Source organism: Primulina eburnea, chromosome 4 (genome assembly GCF_022965805.1).
Source record: "Primulina eburnea isolate SZY01 chromosome 4, ASM2296580v1, whole genome shotgun sequence".
In the NCBI taxonomy this organism is placed as follows: Eukaryota; Viridiplantae; Streptophyta; class Magnoliopsida; order Lamiales; family Gesneriaceae; genus Primulina; species Primulina eburnea.
This window is the reverse complement of record NC_133104.1, coordinates 34134079-34147754: the sequence shown is the minus strand read 5'-3', so window position 1 is coordinate 34147754 and position 13676 is coordinate 34134079. Positions and strand designations below refer to the sequence as shown.

The window sequence follows — 13676 nt, the reverse complement described above, 5'->3', positions numbered from 1 at the left end:
AGATCTTGGCAGCAATCCTGGTACCAGTTGAGCTAGTAGATCAACCGGTACCAGGATTGCTGCCAAGATCTATATAAGTCCAGGAGGTCTTGGGTTCTAATCCTGGGAAGGCAAAAGCTCCAGTGCCTGGGCTGGAGAAGTTCTATGAGTAATGGGTAATGGGACAACCGTGAGGGGACTTAAGCCCAATCGGGAACAGCCCATGTGCATTACAAAAAAAAAATTTGGACCATTTCTCGATTTATGCGTGTCATCCTTGCGCAGGGGCCATGCTAATCTTCTCTGTATCGTTCCAATTTTATCGGATGTCCCCGAAGTCTTTTTTTAAATTAAAAAATAAATAAATAAATTATGGAATTATGCATGTTGGGTACGTTTGGAATTGGACATGTCTAAGAATTCGAATATTGAGCTTTAGGAGAGGTTGAAAATGATTTGACTATATTAATTTTTAGGTCAGTAGTGTTGATGTCCTCCTTATGGATTATAAGTTAATCTTGAAAATTATGAATACTTTTGAGACTTGTAGAATTTCTAAGAAATTATTGATGGTTCTTGGTTGCTAGTCGAGTAAATTTTTGAGGATTTCATATAAGCAATAGCGATTCGAAGACTACGACAATCTTTAGGATTATAAATATACAATTTGAGGATTTTAAGTATCTATGGAAATGTAAGATTAATTATGAGAATTTATTTAGGATGCATGCTCTACATAGTGGGATTTAATGATTGAATTGCAGGAATTGAGAATTTTAAGGACCTAATTGTAATAACCAATGATTTGAGTACCTAAGTTCAAAAAAATAAAATTCTAAGGGACTATTTTCGAATTTACCAAATTTTCGGGCCTTTACATTTGGTATCAGAGCAATGATTCTGTAAAGGGTTGTACTACTACTGACCACGAGAAGCTCACGAAGTCACGTCTTCGGTCTGTAAGTTTTACAGTTACGCATTTTATTTAAAGCATGAATTATTTTAACAAGCATGATTTCATGAAATATTTTACGTTCAGATTTCAATTATTCAGTCTTTGTTTAAATTAAAAAATAGATAAATAAATTATGGAATTATGCATGTTGGGTACGTTTGGAATTGGACATGTCTAAGAATTCGAATATTGATCTTTAGGAGAGGTTGAAAATGATTTGACTATATTAATTTTTAGGTCAGTAGTGTTGATGTCCTCCTGGGTTATAAGTTAATCTTGAAAATTATGAATACTTTTGAGACTTGTAGAATTTCTAAGAAATTATTGATGGTTCTTGGTTGCTATTCGAGTAAATTTTTGAGGATTTCATATAAGCAATAGCGATTCGAAGACTACGACAATCTTTAGGATTATAAATATACAATTTGAGGATTTTAAGTATCTATGGAAATGTAAGATTAATTATGAGAATTTATTTAGGATGCATGCTCTACATAGTGGGATTTAAGGATTGAATTGCAGGAATTGAGAATTTTAAGGACCTAATTGTAATAACCAATTATTTGATTACCTAAGTTCAAAAAAATAAAATTCTAAGGGAGTATTTTCGAATTTACCAAATTTTCGGGCCTTTACAATATGTGAGGCCCGGGGCCGAAGAGGGCGGGGGGTGATCGCCGGTGCCATCAGTTGCACGGACAATGAGCGGCTCCTGGCAGGCTTCTAGGTGGAGGGAACATGAATGAACTGACCCACACGGAAATGAGAGGGATTCCGAGACTGTTCAATGTAATGGACTGTACAGTTGAAGAGGGCTTAAAAGATTTGATTGGTACTACTCATATCACGAAGGTGCATCTTCTTTTCGGTAGCTCATCACATAAGAACTCCAAAGTGAAGCGTGCTTGACTTGGGGTAATTTTGGTATGGGTGACCTCCTGGGAAGTTTACCAGGGTGCGTGTGAGTGAGGACATAAGCACGCTGGAAAGACCCGTCTTGATACAGTGAGGGGACAGTCATCGAATCTGGGACGTTACAAGTGGTATCAGAGCCAGGTTCTCTCTTAGTACGGTGTGGTTCGGGGACGAACCAAGCGGAAGCTGGTGGGCATGTGAGGGCCGGGGCCGAAGAGGGCGGGGGGTGATCGCCGGTGCCATCAGTTGCACGGACAATGAGCGGCTCCTGGCAGGCTTCTAGGTGGAGGGAACATGAATGAACGGACCCACACGGGAATGAGAGGGATTCCGAGACTGTTCAATGTAATGGACTGTACAGTTGAAGCAGGCTTAAAAGATTTGATTGGTACTAATCATATCACGAAGGTGCATCTTCTTTTCGGTAACTCATCACATAAGAACTCCAAAGTGAAGCGTGCTTGACTTGGGGAAATTTTGGGATGGGTGACCTCCTGGGAAGTTTCCCAGGGTGCGTGTGAGTGAGGACATAAGCATGCTCGAAAGACCCGTCTTGATACAGTGAGGACAGTCATCGAATCTGGGACGTTACAACAACTTTCCCTCCATCATCTCTGCCAAAGGAAAAGAAATAATAATATGAAAATTATTATTCTCACTTAAATATACGTAATTCATATGAGGAGGTAGGGGTTTGAACTCAAGGATTGGTGGTTTCTCTATGCTTGATTTCTGAGGGCCACGTCTCTTCGATCTCTCAAATCTTCTAGTCTCATCTTGACTTGTTTCTTCCATGGAAGGTTGGCATTCAAATATGCCACAATTTCAGATTGCGTCTCATCTAGCTCTTTCTCGTGCAACTCACTCGTGAGTGTGGCCTCAAGTGGATCCTTCATAGCATATTGCACAAAGTTGTAAACACGAGAATCAACAACATCAATTCTAAAACAATCATCAGTGTACATTGTGTGTTTAAGAGCATTAAAGACATCAAAGTAATTTCTTCTTCTTTCACTCTTAATCTCAACTTTCCTTCTTGAACGCCAATGAGAGCCTTGCCCGTTACAAGACATGATTTCCTAAAATCAGAGGTATCTCTAAATAGTCTTCCATGTCAAGTACCACAAAGTCTGTAGGGAAAATAAAATTCTCTACTTGGTCCAAGAAATCCTCAATCACTCCATGTTGGTACTTGATGGACCGGTCTTCCAGCTGCAATGACATTCTCATAGGCTTTTGCTTACCCAACCCAAGTTTTTTAAACATAGAAAAAGGCATCAAATTAATACTTGCATCAATGTCTCATAGAGCTTTATGAAATACCATATCACCAATAATGCAAAGAATAGAAAAACTCCATGGATCATTTGGCTTGGGTGTGATGTTGTTTTGTACCAAATCCGTGCAACCCTCTGTTAATTTCACAGTCATATGCTCCTCTAACTTCCTTTTATTTGCTAAAAATCTTTTAAAAAATTTGCATAGCTAGAAATTTGCATCAAAGTATCAGCAAAAAAGAATATTGATATGTAATTTTAAAACTTCAAGAAACTTACCTAATTACACATCAATCTTTGCCTTTTTCAGTGCTGGAGGAAAAGGTGGATGGATAATAATTTTCGACTTTGTAATGGGTGCATGTTAAGAATTTGCAGGCTTACCTGTTTCCAGTTCAGCTTCTTCCTCCTGCTTCTTTCTTTTTCTTCTCTCTTCTTGTTCAAGCACTCTTCCATTCCTCAATTCAACGGCCTTCACTTGCTCTTTGGGATTTGTTTCAGTGTAGCTTGGCAAGGTGCCCGGCTCTCTACTCACGTTCATCTTGGCCTACTGTCCTATTTGATTTTCTAATCCTTTATTGATGCATCCTGATTTTGTAGTCTAGTTTTAGTGGATGAGATAAACTTTGACATAATCTGCTCCAAACTAGAATTTTCCTCTATAGGCTCATATCTATACATCGTCTGCTTTCCATATTGTTGTCCTCCTGATAAGCGACTTTAACTATTTTGACCACCCCATGAGAATTTGAGATGTTGCCTCCATCCAAGATTGTATGAGTTTGAGTACGGGTCATTCCTAGGACGACTTTGAATCCCCACATGATTCCTCGGTGCCTGATCTTGCCCATAGAAAGTATTTCCATCTTGACAATCTTTCGCAAAATGTTCACTTCTGCATTTGTCACATAATATCTCTTGAAAGCGCATCATCATCCCACTTACATTTAAACTATCCAGTATATGTTGTTGGTGTCTAGAGAATGGACATGACATTAGACAATGTCCAAGTGTGGCGCTGACAGCAATGAATTCTCAAGTGGAGCTTGAACCAAAAATTGTAATTGAGTTGGAATCGACATTGAGATTGAGATTGATGGTGATGGTACTTCAGTGGTTGATTATTTGAATATTGCGGAACAATTTGCGGTGGAAGGTGGATTCTTAGACAATGAGGAAGTTCTTAATATGTCTTATATGGAAGAAGAGAGTAGACAAAGTGAAACTCTGTTGCGTACATGTGTGGATGAACAGTATACTTCTCTTGTTCAATTGACTCTGAAATATTTTCTTGGGGATCAATTAGAAGCTCAAATGGTGATGATAGCGAAAGAAAACGTGAAATAACCGAAAGAAAGAGTGAACAAAAGAGTGATTTGGCCATAGAGAGAAAATAATATGAAAAGGAAAAAGAGGCCAAAGAAAGAGAAAATAAAATTAAATTGATGGCCCAAAAAAGTGAGATTGAGAGATACTTTTTTTTTTGCATAAACTCCTTCAAGTACCTTTGTAAAAAGAAGTTTATTATCATTGTGATGATATAGTCGGTTCAATTCCGAGCATTATTAGAGAAGGTGTTACAGACAGTTCTCGGGTCAAATCACTTTTGGCTCAACCTGAAGAGAAAGAGAGTAACTCAACAAGAAAGCGGGCGAAGGGGCCACCTCGGGCTAGACCACATATAAACTAAGTAACCAGAATCAGAATCATCAGCCTCTCCACGCCAAGGTCAGGAACCAAGGAGAGAAGAAAGTAAAGAAGAGGGGTGTCATGACTAATTAAAGAAAATATATATGTGGAAATAGTTCGATCAGATGTCTTCCTTTGAGGCTGATAAAATTTTGGAACGTAAGAATTGATCTGATCTGCTTTGTCACACCAAAATTGATTATTTTCTAAAAATTTGTTCGAATTAAATTTGATATATAAAAAAAAGATTCATAGATGTTAAATTATGTGTTATTCTTCTACAATCATTTCTTCTTCAATAATAAACAAATTCACTATATAATCTTTGTTCTACTTGAAACTGTGAAATTCACATTGCTTGGAATATTTCTACTACGTCATCTCTTCTTGTATAACAAACAAATTCACTATGTATTCTTTGTTTTACGGTAAACTCTGAAATTTACACTTCTTGAAATCCTTCTAATTCATCTCTCCTTTCACATGAAACAAATTTACCATATATAATCTTTGTTCTACGTTAAACTTTGGAAATTTACTTCTTGGAATTACTAGACTTGATTACAAGCTACAACTTGTGAAAATAGACAACTGCACTCTATTACTATTAATACGTCTATACCATGAACTATAATGAAAGAAAATATATAAAATGATATATAAGGCTGAATCATTCTAATCACATAAACTTAATATGATAGAAGTATATTCAGCACAAGGAGCTTGCTCTATAAGGCATGAAAAATTTTCAGCTAAAGTAAAGTTATGGTTGAAAAATTTCCACTTCAAATTTGGTGTGCGTGAATGTTTTTTATGACTTGAAATCCACATAGAATATTTGTGAGAAAATTGAGTGTACTATACGTGTAGAGTTGGTTAGCTATTTTGTTCCATAGCTTACTTTTAACACAAAACAATGATGTTATTTTTTCCTCCAATTCTGCGATGTTCACGTAAGGTCTTAATCAGACGACATGACGACATAAACAAAGTGATATTTCGGAAAAATTCAAACATTATAATATAACTAGTAGGCATCATTTAGTATTGATTCATGCATCACCTAATTATATCGATGCCAACTAAAATAAATGGAGGTTCAAGACACTCTCCAACTACCAAAATATAGGAACAAACCTGATATGTTTCAAATTATATCAGATTTCAACTTATAGTTTTGCTTGCCCTCCCCAAGGAACCGCTTCCATGCTCCTCCATCATTGCCTAACCTAATAAATATTCATACTCAAGATGCAAAATAACCACAAAGGTTAGTGTTTCAGTAGGTGCTTAGTAAGCCAACTTGTGGCTTGAGCTTTATTGATTATTATATAATAAGATCGATCTTGAAACACCTTTAATTTGCTGCATATTTTAAACTCGTTCCTAGTTGCTTCAGCAGCCTAAAATAGGGATAAAGTTTGCTTGAGACTACCATCTGTGATGTTAGACGTCACGTTTCATTGGCTAAGGCATGTAGGTGTCTAATCATGCAGATGTGTGATATATGATGAGTTGTTGAACAACCCTTCCTTGTACTTTTCTAGTGGATAATTACTTATCGAGTGGATTAGTCTACGGTTATGATTATACTACATTAATCCTCTGATTCGAGATAAAATATATGCTACATTTTTTGCACTTTGACTCGTTTGCCGACTCTGTGAGGATCATCATGTGGCAAGATTGAGTGTTGTTTCAACATATATAGGATCGGAGCCGTATAATTGTAGTCGGGGATTCACCGCTCACCTAAGAATGTGGATTAATCCGATGAGTTAATAGTGCAAAGAATCTATGGCCAAAGTTTGAGTTGTGCTTTAGAAAAAATGTTTCACTAGTTGCACATATGATACCACTATGATTACTTAAAGATAAATCACATCGTTATCAAATTTATATGCAACTCTCTACATACCAATGTTTAAAATTTTGATCGTGATATATGTGTTGAAGTGACAGTAATGTACGCTAACCATAATGTACTGGTTCTAACAGACATTATCAATGATACCTAATAATCATGAGACGATGTTACTACAATCTCTTACCATAATTCGATAAGTATAATCAGAATTGAGTTTTGATATTCTCGTGATCAAGGGGTTGATGAACAAAATGGAGCAAACAAGGGTAAGCTTGTATAATAGATACATGTTTTCTCGAATCACATGAGTTGTGAATTCACGATTAGTTGCATCTCTTGTAAAGGTGTTTATAAGAGGATTAATATTTTGAAAATTTTGAGAGTTATCATTAATACTAAATTTGTGAGTAGATTGTAACTACCTAAAGTTTAGGAAAGAGTTCCAAAATTGACAGCCGCAAAAAATGAATCAGTCGAAATTTGCTTTTAGACATTTTCTCTTTGTATCATAATAACGAGTTTTGTACCTCTAGCTACACTGGTAATGTCTGATCGTCGATCAAAATTATGAGGAAACCACAATCATAGATTGTTTGATTAATAAACTTGGAGTCCTGGTCAAACATTGATTATTAGATTTTCTACTTAGTCAAAATACCTAAGGAGAGTACTGGAAGGTTATAGAAATCATGGATAGATAATGGCTTATCATATCCAATCAAACCTTATTCAAAATTGGATAAATAAATATGAGAGATTCGACAAGGGAAAAAATCCTAATTCTAGAAGGATCCATGTAAACTTGAGAGAAGTTAAAATATATGTCATCAAATGTATATTACATAAAAACACGTCAAGATAAAGATTTGACAAAAATCTAGATTATACCTCTCTCCTAACAAAACACAAGGTAATCCCTCGCCTAGGACCTCCAATCCACAACCGTTAACCACCGCTGCCCCCATGGCATCGTCGTCGTGCCGCCATCAGATTTTTAGTGCTTTATGGCGATTGATTCTCAACGCAAATTTTGTCTATATTACTTGTGTAATCTAGAAAAGGAGAAAATCTTTAAATCGTGGACGCAATTGTTGGAGATTGAAGAAATGAGACTTCTAGTTGATTGTTCGTATGCAGATACAAGAAGGGATATCTCCGCTTAGAATTCAAAATAGTCGGAGTTAAGTGTTTGATGCTAAAGGTAACTTTCAATCAATACCATATGGATGGATTTAGAATCATACGACAACCAAGCATGCTTTGATTTTCAAAGTATGAAATTTTAAATTTTCGTTGCGTCTTGGGTACAAGAAAGCGATACACCAACATCGGTATTAGAGCATAAGTTCTCAATTCATATGATTCGTTTTTTATCATATAAATCATCTTGAGATATTTGTTTTTAACTGCATAATTTTTCTAAGAAAAATGCAGCGCCCAAAGAAATTCGATTTCAGGAAAAGAAAAAAAAAACTTTGTTTCTCGAAACATTTTCGGAGCAGTGGCCATGAAGATTTTTTCAAATAATTTCAATTATGAGTCAAATTGATATTTTGTGAAAATTTGATCATTTCATCTTTAAAATTAATGTTTGATAAAATGTGGATTTTTATTATAAAATAGAGAATTAGAATATGATTTTAATTATTTACGGTAAAAAAAATTTACAAGAAATTTAATTATTAATTAAATTAATTAGAAACTAAATAAAGATGTTTATTTAATTTATTAATTTTGTTTTAATTATGACAGTTAGTGACAAATTTGCAAGACACGTGATTTAAGGATAACATGTGACATTATGTTTTTATATAATATGAGATATTTAGATGATACAAGGATGATCAAGAGTGATGATCAATGTGTTATGTGTATATTAGGATATTTTACAATGTTATAATTTTTACTTGTTTGATAATTATTAAATTAAGTCAGGTTTATGTCATGTTCTCACCTCTTAAATTTGTATCTCATCGTGTCAGAGAAATTTAATGTAAATATTAGATTTAGTGAGAGATTAATATTGAAATATAGTGGAACCAGATCATCAAGAATTTGAAATATCGAAAACATGTAAAATATTGGAAGTTTATGTAATATTGCATTTGCAATCTTGAATTTACCTAAGTTTTTGGAATTGGATCCATGTATGACTCTCATGAATCAAATAGCACACAGTTATCGATCATCTTTTATTTATTTACGATGCATGCAATATATTATAAAGAATCAGTATGTGCTTTATTGTTATTATTATTATAATAACAAAAGTTGCATAAATCTGGAAAATATTCAAACAAACATGACGTAGTTTTTAAAATTAAATTATGAGATAAATTTTCAAAATTAAAATATCTCATTTTGGATAAAATTAAAAATTTATATTAACATCATAAAATACAAATTAAAAGGAGTTTAAATTTTTCTTGTCTTCCATCAACAATGGTTGCATGATTAAGCTACCCGCGGTCAATGTCTGGCTCATATTATTGGGGAGGCGTAGATGCCGGAACATTGTGACTCCTACTAACATACTTGATGAATTGGGTAGAACTCTCATTACTTCGGCCTATATTATTAGGGGATCTCAGGAAGATCGTCCACCATAATTCAACATTGATGGGTCGAGCTCGACACATGAAGATAAACAACATTATATTATTGAGTCATTATCAAACACAAGAATTATGTGAGAATTGCATGATTTGTAATTGGACTCTACCTTTTGGAAATTGCTACAACTGATATTATTCGAAATCATAATTTAGCAATTGGTTCCCGCTACTCACAAAGAAATAAAATTTTCTGTTTTCATCATAAAATGGTGAAAATGTCAAAATAATTGGAGATAATTCATAAAATTAATGATAATATTTTATGACATAAAATATTTTAAAATATCCGGCAATGATTATCTGTTCCATTTCAGTGTATTCACAATTTAGTCATGTAACCCACTATTTATTATACTCGATCAAAACAAGCTAACTGAACCTAACTATGAAGACTGACCAAGACAATTTAAATTTGTTATGGAATTAGAAAGAGATGGCATACACACTTACTAAGTATCATCCAAAAGATGTGTCTGAGATGTCAGTCTTGCTGAACTGACGAATCATGATAGATGGTAGGACTATTGTGTGTAAGCTGTAATGTTATATGTTGGCTTCTATATCAAATGAAATGTAAAGGAAGTTTAAGGAAATAATGAAAGCTCTTGACATACGAATGCACATACAATAGTTGTATAGTGCTCAAACTCGTATAGTAAGACATGCTACTATCAAGGAGATCATGACTACACATATGCAATATGGTGCCTCGTCCAATGAGCATGGTGTACATTTGATTGGGTTTATAGACAAGGAGGTGAGACTGGAATTGGTGATTTTCAACGAGATCAATGATGACATAAATTTGTTGTCACTCCTTCGTTTGACGAATTTTTAGGGAATTTCAATAAGAATAAGCTCGAGGCAATCCTTGAAGAGTTGATTTATATGTTTAAAACTTACGAGACTACTATAAAGAAAGAATATCACGTTCTTCTATCGTGCTCTTCATCTGGGAGAAAAATGACGTCACAAAATAAGAGACTGAAATGTTATGCCCCTTTCAAGAATAATAAGCCCAATAAGAAGCATGCTACGAAGACTACTAAATGGCCCACAAATCCTGATAAGCTTGAACATGTTTGTTTCTACTACAAGAAGATTGGACATTGAAAATATATAGGCTAGAAGTGTTCTGAAAATGGTAAGATTGCAAGGAATATTGAGATTTCATTTAACAATGTCCAAGAAAAAATAATTTCAATAACAAGAAAAATAAAACAAGATAGTCTTAACTAAACACACTTGTGACACACTAGAATATGACATATTTTCTAAAGAAAGATATACAATTTAGTGGAAGAGAGCATGTGAAGGCCCGAAAATCCTTGCTTTGAAAATTTGCGGAAAATTAAAAATTTTCTTTTTAAAAGAACTTAAATGGCCTCATTCATAAAATCAACTGATAAATCCAGTTCAAAGTTTAAAATATCGCAGCGGAAGAAAATAAAGTTTTCCAAAAATCACAATTTAAAAATATCCAACGACTGATAAAATGTTTGCGGAATAAAATAACAACTGCTGCACTGAGGTCCTCGGGTGCCACTACTGCCGACCCAAGCTAGCTCACTGGTTCCCGTCATCGGCCCTAGCCTCATCAGTACCTACAAAAATCAAGTCTAGTGAGCCTAAAGACTCAGCATGCAAATATCGCAGGTAAAGAGTAAAATCTGAAGTAAAATATGCATGGGATAAAATATCATGTCATGAGGCATGCTGGAAATAATCTGTACTGAACAATTATATTACGTGCATAACTGAACTGAAAATCACAGTAAAAATATTTGCTCCTTGGAGCCCTGCACTGAAATAACTGGTAAAATTTTCTGTTGAGATTATGTTTTACGCTTGTGGCCACTGCACTAAGCTGAACTGATCGGTAACTGGCTACCGAGGAGTCTGAAACTGAACTGATCTGGCCGGTCACTGGCGACCGGGTGTTACCAAACTGAACTGAGCGGTCACTGGCGACCGTATAAAATAATACTCCCACATAGTGAATGAACCACAAGTCATATCGCATAAATCTCAAAAATAATCATTTTCTATTTAATGCACGTAAAATAATTAACTGGCATAATGAAAATTCCTGTATATTTTACAAACTGGATTGGATTGGATCGTCCCCAGGCTCGCTGCAACCTAACTGTGCTATGAAAAATATGCAATAGCTTAAACATGACCAACTACGCAATTTACGTTCAAAAGATGCGACTATGATGCCTAATGACTTTGCATTTAATCATGACTCCGAACCAACCTGAACCGACACTGAACCGGCAAAAAGTCATGATTAAAATACGCCTAAATTACCGAAATAATGCACCTATAATGATGATGGTCGAAATCTAGGTGAAATGGAGGCCACAACATGAAACGCTCTTTCGAGAGTCAATTTGGTACATCGCACCGTAAATTCTCGTACGACCTCAAAAATGATCCGAATCACGAACGGTCAAAAACATGAACTTCATAACTCAATGGGGCACTGTCCAGTCCAAGGCCATAGGCTAAAAGCCGACCGAGAACTCGAACGAGCCTCCGAACCGACACAGCAACTTGCTGTAATTTTCCAGCAGCTGTACCATCGCGTATCTTGTGTTGTTTTCGAAACTACCGGCCATTGGGGCGTGAACCACCGACCAGAGACTCTTACCAACATCCCATGTAATGATTTGAAACATGGCTAAGGGCCCTAGGCCAGCCACAATTCGAATTTTTCCAGCAACATCAGAAAACTCTTACCGAGGGCCCTCATGCGTGTGTGTGTGGTGTTGTGCTTCACTTGCTGTCTCGACTCGTTCCAGTGGCCATTGATTGACCATGGCACGATCTAGACATCTAGGGGCATGGTATGAACCGTGGCTAAGGGCCATAGGCCAACCAAGATCCACACCAAACCAACCAAAGCCGAACTCATGTGCTGTCAAAAACCGAAGGCCGAGAGGGGAGGGGGCTGTTCTTGTTTTTAAATTGAAACCGATGAGCCGTGGACCAAGCCACCAAAAAGGGAGACTTAGTCTCATCTTAGACATGCTAGGGGAGTGATCCAACCATGGCTATAGGCCCCTAGGGCAGCCATGATCAGATCCTTACCCTTGGACAACAAAACTGAATTTGTGAAACTCAATATGACACTCATGGGGGATGTGCTGTCATTCCTGAATTCCAGTGAGTATGGGGCTGGAACCAATGTTCTTTCATGACCCTAACATGTCCTAGTACATGTCTATATGCAGCCTCGAGCCCTTGGACGATCCATCCCTGAAATCGAAACAAAACATACCCAACGTGAAGCATGGTAGAAACGAAAATCTGTGCAGAATTATTTCTTGTTCTAGTTGCTTAAAATTTCGGTTTTTGTTCACTAAAACATGATCATGTACTGAAAAATAATTGATAATAGGATTTGATTGAGGTTTGAAAGAAATCTAGACATGCCTGGTTTCGTTTTGAAGGAAAACGAACAAAACGACGACGACGCGGCACGGAGGAGTGGAACGCTTTCTTGTCTACCTTTCTTGCTCTCGATTTTTCTCTCCTATTTTAAGCTATGAACCTCACGGTTTTAACACTATGAAAATGCTCTGAATTTCGAAATTTGGGAGAGGGGAAATGGTTAGGAGTGTGTGAGGGAGATCCACTAATAAAGGGATACCAAGTCTCCCTTCCTTTGAAATTTGAAAAGTTGTTTGATATCAAATCTTCTTGGGGTGCTTGTGGATGGGGTGGCCGATTTTTCCATGCTAGTCTAGGTTAGAATGAAGCTAATTAGTTAATTAAATGGTGCTAAAAAGATTTGAAGGATTATCTTACTAATTAATTACAAGGAAAGGATTAAAGGTGAGTTGGCAATTGAATTGCTTAATAAATCCAAGGGGCCGAAATTTTTAATAAAATGAAGGGAGGAATTGTTGATTATTTACTAAATTAATAACTCTTAAAAGCCTCACTAATCCCTTAAATAATTTAGTGAATAAAACCCTTAATAATAGGAACTTAATTGAATTAATTTCCTACTCACCTCAAGTAACTAAATAAATCTTCAAACCTTCTTATTGACTTAAATGAACTTACTTGTTAGCTAAATTAAATTCTGGAAATATTTTCTAAATCTTAAATTTTAACTCTAAACTCCGACTCCAGTCCGGCCTCACTGAATTAACTGAAAAGAATAATTAAACTGCTGGCTTAAATAATTAACTTCAAAGAAAAGCATTTAAATACTCATGCAATGAAGTCAATTTAATTTAAAATACTAGAATTATGCATGGCTTATACGTAGTCTAAGTACGGGTTCTACAGAGCATGTTTAGTTTGTAATACATAAAATCTCTTGATATATGTGAATTATTTTTGAAAGGAAAATGACTAAAGCT

General features: G+C 35.6%; 1 non-coding gene across 1 annotated transcript; it reads right to left on the bottom strand.

Moving 5' to 3' along the window:
* Positions 1-218: 218 nt before the first annotated feature.
* On the bottom strand, positions 219-319 carry LOC140831232 (U6 spliceosomal RNA). Its single transcript, XR_012117810.1, has one exon. It is a non-coding gene; the product is annotated as a U6 spliceosomal RNA (small nuclear RNA).
* Positions 320-13676: the final 13357 nt, after the last annotated feature.